Raw genomic sequence first — 7630 nt, 5'->3', positions numbered from 1 at the left:
CTCCCGCCCTGGGGCTGCGGGGATCGAGGCCGCCTCTGCCCCTTTAAGCTCCCAACGCGTCTGCGGCGCCTATTTTTAGCTCGCCCGCTTGGTAGCATCCAGCTCTGCCCCCTATTCCTCCGTGCTCCCCCCTCTCTCCCCCCCCACCCCTCCCCGGTGGTAGGTTCCGCCCGGCGGCGGCGGGGGGCACTGAGCATGTCCGAACCCGCTCGGCAGCGGCCGCCGCGCCGGGGCTGCGCTCGCGCGCCGGGCGGGAAGACGGGCGCGCGGTCGGGGGCCGCGTGAGGGAGGCGCGTGCCGTCGCAGCCGCTCCTCCGCCGCCGCTCCTCCGCCGCCCCTCAGTAAGTTTCTCCGCGGCCGCGGGGCCCGGCGGGCGGAGGGGGGCAACGGGTGCCGCCTCCCCGCGGCGGGGGCTCGGAGCTCGGCGTCCCCCTTTTCCCTCTGGGGGCTGGTGTCGGGCAGGACGCGACGCGACGCGGGGTGGGTTGTGGGGGGCAACTTCTCGGCCCGGCCCCGCCGCCCCTCGGGGTGGGCAGCGGCTGGCTCCGCGTTGCGGGGTGCTGCCGCCTCGGGCGCGGGCCGCGGCCTGCCGGCTCGGCGCTGGGCGGGTGGGCGACGGGTGAGCGGCTGTCCTCAGGTGCCTGTGGCGACCCCGCCGCCGGGAGGGACGGGACGGAGCATCGCGAAGCGGTGCGCGGCTGCCAGCGGCGCAGGGAGGAGCGGGAGGTCCGCGCTCACCCCGCCGAGGGGGCGAAAATCCCGCGCAAGTGGCCGCGCAGCCCGTGCATCGTCGGAACCGGCGAGGCTGGGGTGTTTGAAGGAGTTTCTGGTTTAACAGATGGTACCGTGGGGAAGAAAGTGTTTGCTGAGAGAGACTGTAACGACATACGTTTCTGCTCCCTCATGTGACAATTTATTCAGGGTGTTCTTTTAGTTTAGTACGCGTGCAGTATTTTAACTTACCTCTCAGTAGCAAACAAATACCAAACTATGCCCCGAGGTTGGGGTTTGTTTTTTTTTTTTCCTCTGAAAATGATATTTTCTTATTAATTTAAAAAAGTGCTTGTTCTGTTGTTGTTCCTCTCACATGTAAAGTCGGTTTGAACGCTGTTTTCTACTGATACTAGGGAATGTAAAGTTCTTCACTTAATGTCGAAAAGCAGTATGATTTAGTTCATTTCTGTTCCTGTGCTCTGGAATGAGGAGAGGTTTCGAAACTGCTTCCCTACTCAGAGGTGGCTCATTGCTGTTTGCAAAGTTGTATTAAGACTGCCATCTAATTAAAAGGGTTAAATAATAGGGGAAGGGGAATTTGAAGAGCTTTCTGTGAAATTGAATGTCACCTACAAAAATTCTGCTGCTTAGCGTGTCACTGGTGAAAGAATTGGACTAAACAAGAGCCAGTAAGGTGGACAGTGTGTCTTAATTTCCATTAGACCTTTCCGGTAGGTATTTTCAGTTTAATGACCTGACTTTTGACGCTCTTACAGGCATGATTAACTTTTCACGTTGCCTTAGACTTGGTGGAGTACTCGGAGATGAATATGCATATAAGCTTAAATGTCTGTATGTTAAGCCTCATCAAAACTTAGATGTATTTTAAAGTAGTTAAAGACCCGGGACTTGCCATCCCTACTGTGTATATTCTTGATTCTGTTAATTACTATTATTGTAGTGGAGACAGGAAAACTGCTGTGTGATTGTTTCCGTACCTCTGCAACTCTTCCCATCTCCCAAATGAAAGAAAAAGCCCCCATCAAGGCAACTCCCCAAACAATAACGATTGATCTGTGGGTTTCTGAAGGCCAGTCAGTGTGTGCGATTGGGATCTGACTTGTGCATGAATAAGCTGCTGTCCTGTCAGTTCTGTTTTTATGAGTGTGCAATAATGGGGAAAAAATGAATTCCTGAGTAGATGCCTTTTGCCTCCTGCGCAAGACCATAAGAGAATGCAGCAGGGAAAGAACAGCTTGTGTTACCTATGTTGATGACATCGTAAAAAATAAGGAGGAAAATTTTTTTGCATGGCAACCTGCCATTTTTCTCCTGTAATTGGATTTGAGCTGAAATAATACCAGGTATTCCAAAAGCAAAATTGTTCAAAATATCAGAAGCCTTCAAAGCCCGAGTGTTAAGAATGCTTTTCTTTATGCCATCTATTTGGTGGCATTTGTGTTGAATTTTACTGTCATGACATTTTAATACTTCTCATTATCGTCCTAGAGCTCATATAGATTAATAGAATTATTTCAGCATCCTAAACAGATAAGCATTCTTTGATAGTCAAAGCATGTGCTGATAGAGCATATAAGCATATCCTTAGAGTATACGCTGTGGTATAATTCCTGTAGAGTCTCAACTGATTTTTTTGTTTCTTGTCCAGGTTTGAGCTCAACTACTGGAAATGAGAAAATTATTTGAGTGACACTGGTGTTACATATTAATTGTTTAGGAATGTCTAGTTAGCAACTGCAGCGTTTGCACAGTTATTTTTCCCTTCAGGCAGAAAAAAGTACCTCTAATCTTCTTTCTCCATGTCTTGAAAACTCTTTTCTCCATTATTCGCTTAATCAAAGGAAATATCTTCCATTTTTTTCCTTTTTTTAATGAAGTGTGTCATCTCGCATTGTAGGAAATTGTATATATTCATCCCCCCTGGACTTTGGGGAATAACAGAACCATGGAAAGAGATACAAAAATACTTTTTTTAGTTGAATTTAATTTAAAAAAAAAAACCTGACAAACCAAAACCCTATTAATAATGCCCTCAGAAATTTTCATAGGAAGGTGATTATTCTCTAAGGCTGATAGCTGAAGGCAACAGTCTAGGATTGTCTGCATTACCTATCAGCTGTTAATTCACATTCATTTTTGTTGATGAGCTACTGTAACTTCTTTCTTTTTCACCCTTGACCGAGCTGCTGTTGTTTCTTATGTTACTATAGCAAAAATATTAAATTAAGCGTATTATTGAAATACATATGGGAGGTGACAGCCTTACGAAAGCAAGCAGTTATTGCTGACAAACATGGTTGGGTGTCAGGTTAGCACAAGATTGCTCCATGTTCATGAATGGATTCACTCAGGAGATACTGATACTTCTGTTTAATAGAGCCATTTACTTAAATTTAGGATGGCTTCCTTGTCTACTGCAGCAGATATTCATTAAGGTCGGGTGTCCTTCTTTGGTATGTGAACTGCTGCCATCAGAGAAGAAGGAGCAGTTTGGGATAGTCAAAGAATTGCATGTGCTCCAGAGCTCTTGGGGAGGACCTTCAAGTGTTTGAAAAAGACACTGCTATCTTCATTTCATCAGTGGTGTTTTGTGCTGGGAACAGATGCTCATATGGTGAACTGCAGCAGTGGGCTGTAATTTACCCTTTTATTCTAGCATCTGCTCCTACCAGTTTTACCTTCTTGGTATCTATACCTAGTATTTCCCGGATATCTCATGATATGTTATGGATGTGTCATACAGTTTCTAAGATGTGAAGTTATTGGATCTGCAGGTCAAAATCTTTCGGATTGTGCAGAGGCCTCTGTTGCAGAGAGAGCTTATCTGTGGCTGCAGCAGTACAATTAGCAAGTTTCTCCTGTACATAAGGTTACTGCCTATATCTCTCAATTACATATTGAAGCAAGTGTGACCTCCTGCTCCTGCTTTTTTACATTGCTCTAGCAAAACAGAGATAGACAGATTATGTGCTATTTTTTGTTGCTCTCCTGCCTGTAATAGGAGGGTTTGGAGAGGAAGAAAAAATTGGAGAGAAAAGAGAGAAATAGGGAGGAAAGTATATAGACTTGTGTTAATCTTCCACAGCTTTTCAGCTGAGAACAAATTGGAGTTTTGGCTCCTTTATTTTTAAATGTCAGGAGGGTAAAGGACCATTTGGCTTCACTTTGTTACTCTTCAGGAGTACACCCAGTTATCTTTATCACTCAATGTGTGAGAAATCAGGCAAGGAGAGGGAGGTTAGACATGGGAGCAAAGGGAAGAGAGGACGGCTACACACAAGGTGGATGTGTCTCGTAATGGAGTTCCAGCAGAGTACAGAACACAGCTTACAAGCATGCCGGTTGTCACAAAACAAAGGACTGTACCTTCTCTGGGGTCAGTGTGGCGTGTTGTCCACATAACCCTGGGATAGGAAAAAATGGGATTCTGAGCAGCAAGGTAAAGCGTGCAGTGGTGTTATATGACAAGTGTATTTGTGTGAGTTCCTCCTTGAACAGCTTGAGGTCATGAAAGGTATACCAGTCTCCTCTTTATTTTCTTTTTGCTGGATCCAGTTGTTTTCAGGCTTGGACTGATAAGTCTAAGCCGATTTATATATTTCTGGTAAGCTTTTATGACCCTTTCGTTCCATACGGTGTGGGTCCCGTTCTGCACCTGCTCCCCAGGATTAGGGGAGAAATAACAAAGTACTTACTGAGCAATAGTTAATCAATATTGGAAGCCTGACTGACTGATTTGAAAAGGAGAGTTAAATTTAAAACTTGTGAAGGAACAAGGGGATTTCTGCAGCATAACCATGGACACTGTAAAACCAGAGGGACATGTGCAGTGCCTTCCCTTATAATAGAAACTGGCAGACTCTGAGTAAATTCTCGGTTGAATGAGATTTACCACTTAGAAAAAAAGTTACTCTTCATTTAAAAATTTGGAGTGAGCCCATCGTAATACTTGTGAATGCATCCAAATCCATTGTGAGCTTTGCAGGTATTAATTAGCCTAAGTGTTTGCTATTAATAACTTATTTTTAGCTTGGTGTTGTTTTTATTCAACTTTCAGCTATCAGATCTGCCTGTTCAAAAAGCTCCATATTGTCTAGTAGTTTTTCCTATAAAAGTACATATAGATCAATGAAGACCTCTTGAAAGACTGAGCTCATCAAGTTTATTGCTGTTTATGTATTTTCAGTCCCGTTTCGTTTTTGAGGATAGTCAGTTACTCTGTTTTCTTGGAAATTGGAAGTTTCACCTATTGTGTGTCCTAGATGCAAATGCTTTTCCTGAATGTGCTGTAACTTCGCACACAAATAAAATTATTGGGGCAAAAAAAGTCAGTGCCCTAGGAGGAGGGAGAGAACATAAAGAAATCTTTAACAGTGAAGTAGATACAAGTTTTTAATACTTTGCTAATAAACCTGTCAGTGATCAACAGTGAAAGATGAATGAAAGAGGAAATTTTGAACACTCTAGGTGGAGTTTAAGGTAATGTTAGCAAAAGCAAGACTGTTTTCTGTGGAAGATGGGAACTTTGTTGGTCTGTGAATAAGAGCTTTAGTCATGTAAGATCATCTGTTAGTAATCAGTGGCCAAAGAGTAACACTTTGGTCACTGATTAGCCTGGGACGTACCGCTTGCATCCCTGTGAAGGCACAGTTGACATCTGTGCAATAATGGATGTGTGGTATTTCGTATTAAACATGTAAAGCAAAGCTGTAGCAGTCCTGTATCAAACTCAGAATACCTCTGAAAGACAAAGTATTGCCTCTTGGTAGTGTAGGTACCTTGTTTGTTCATTGGTACTATTTGTACACACTTTTGTTTTGGGAGGTGTTCTTGCAGCCATCAGGATAGATTACTAAAAGCCATTTTGTCTGTCATCAGTGGGTAATCTCCCCCATTAAAACACCAATTTTGGAGAAAAAAAAATGCTATGTGAACACATAGCATGGCTGCTTAATTGTTACGCTTTTTCTTTCTAGGCCCTGTATGTATACAGTTCCCATTCATTTCACTATGAACTTGAGTTGTGGAAACAGACAAGAAGAATCATCTGACTGCTGGGCTTCTTTGTATAAAATGCTTTTGGAATGCATAGATATGAAACAAATTCATTGGTAAAACATGGTTCGCTTAAGTACTCGTATAGATAATAATTATCCAGAAACCTTTATATAATATGACATGCACATAAAGATAACACTTTGATAGTGCAGTCAGAACTTCTTTTTCTCCAAGGCATAACACAACTAGATTCCATGGAGACACCTTCTAAAATAACAGCAAATACATTATTAGTTATTCCTTAATCTAACCATAGCTGTACAAAATCTTAGTAATAAATCATCTTCATATTTCATAAATAATACAGAGCTTACTAAAATGTTAGTATTTACAGTCACTGTGGCAAAGTTGGATTCACTTGTGAGTCTTCTTTATATTTCCTTTGTGATTGTAAATTATTAATATTGTTATTTCAGAAATTGATATTTATATACTGTTGATGTAAATCTAATCTGTTTGGTTATCTGAATCTCTGGCGGTTGAATTCCAAGTTGTCTTATGCATTTTGTTGCACCAAAAAGCCAAGACATCCATGTTGTTGATACAAGCAATTTCCAAGATGATTAATCAATGGTTATCACAGTGTCTGTAGCTTCGGAAAAGAGAATGTGTATCAGCTTTTAAATCCCCTTTAGACATGGAAACAGCTTTTATCCAGGACTACAAACAGCAATAGCAAGGAAAACGGATGCAACGGGAAACAAAATATATTTGTTTCTTCTGGCTTTAGTTCTCCTTTGGTATTTTATCAGTAATCTCTGTGGGTTTTCAGTAATATTCTCTGGGATTATGACTGCATCTTTTTTTTTTTTTACTTTTTCCTTTTGCTAGAGTCAGTATGAACACTAACTGCAGTAAAATGTTATGGCCATAGGACTAATGTTAATTCATTAGTGTTCAGTCTCACTTCTAGATGAAACCTCAAGCCCCTTGTGGTACTTGCTGCTTGAATATTTTTCAAAGAATTATACTAATTTTAAATGTGGACTTAAATCACTGATAGAAGTCCCACTCATACCTTCTGTTACCATTAGTATATCACCATGGCAAAAATAAATTGTATCTTGCTTTGCGTGCATTTTCCATGTGCCAGAAAGAATGATAGTAGAAGGAATTAGCTGGTCCAAGTGGAACATTTGGCTGTGAAACACTTTTCTATATGCAAAGTGTCATACCTCCTCTTTTTTTTTTTTTTAAACTAAAATCTACCTCACCTGAAAATTTATAACCTGAGTTTATGTTCCACTGAGAAGTTTTACCTGAAGCAGTGAATGACTTAGACGCTTCTAGAATGGCAACAGTGGAATAGCTATGTGTAAGAAATTATAAGGAAAGTTTTGAAGTCAAACTAACATTTAATAAAGCTTCACTGCTCAATTGATTTTTCTGTTTACTACTTTCCAGTCTCTTCCTGTATGTTGTGCATCCCCACTGTAAGCTCTCTACAGTGGAGTGTGTATGTATTTACTTGTTTTAGAGGGCTACACACAATCAGCTGTTTTTATAGAACTAAAGTGTGTTTTATGTTTATCTTTAAATCAAACTGTTAATACAGATTATCAAGTTTGAGGCTCTGAATATAAGATTTTTCTCAGGTGTCCCTGTCATAATAGATGCTTTATGTACTATGCCGGTGTAACCCTGTGCTTACTTTATCCTCAAAGTGTAGCTGAAGTGTTGGGTGTAAAGCAGTAGCAGTGTTGCTGTGCTGTATTGCATCTGAGAATCTACCTCCAGGCACGGCTTTCCATTCAAAGTGTCACTGTGTTCAGAGGGCACAACTTTGTTTCAGCTGAGTGCATGTACTCACATCTAAGACAGTGTCAGGCAGGATTTA

At 41.8% G+C, this 7630-nt stretch overlaps 1 protein-coding gene across 1 annotated transcript in view; it reads left to right on the top strand.

The window, feature by feature from the left end:
* Positions 1 to 232: 232 nt before the first annotated feature.
* Positions 233 to 7630, top strand: part of OXR1 (oxidation resistance 1) — a 372567-nt gene continuing 365169 nt past the window's right edge. Inside the window, exon 1 of the mRNA XM_054193063.1 lies at positions 233 to 341. The gene's annotated coding sequence lies outside the window, so the exon portion shown is untranslated. The remainder of the gene's footprint in view (positions 342 to 7630) is intronic.

This window comes from Rissa tridactyla, chromosome 2 (genome assembly GCF_028500815.1).
Source record: "Rissa tridactyla isolate bRisTri1 chromosome 2, bRisTri1.patW.cur.20221130, whole genome shotgun sequence".
Lineage (NCBI taxonomy): Eukaryota > Metazoa > Chordata > Aves > Charadriiformes > Laridae > Rissa > Rissa tridactyla.
This window is presented reverse-complemented; position numbering and strand designations above follow the sequence as displayed.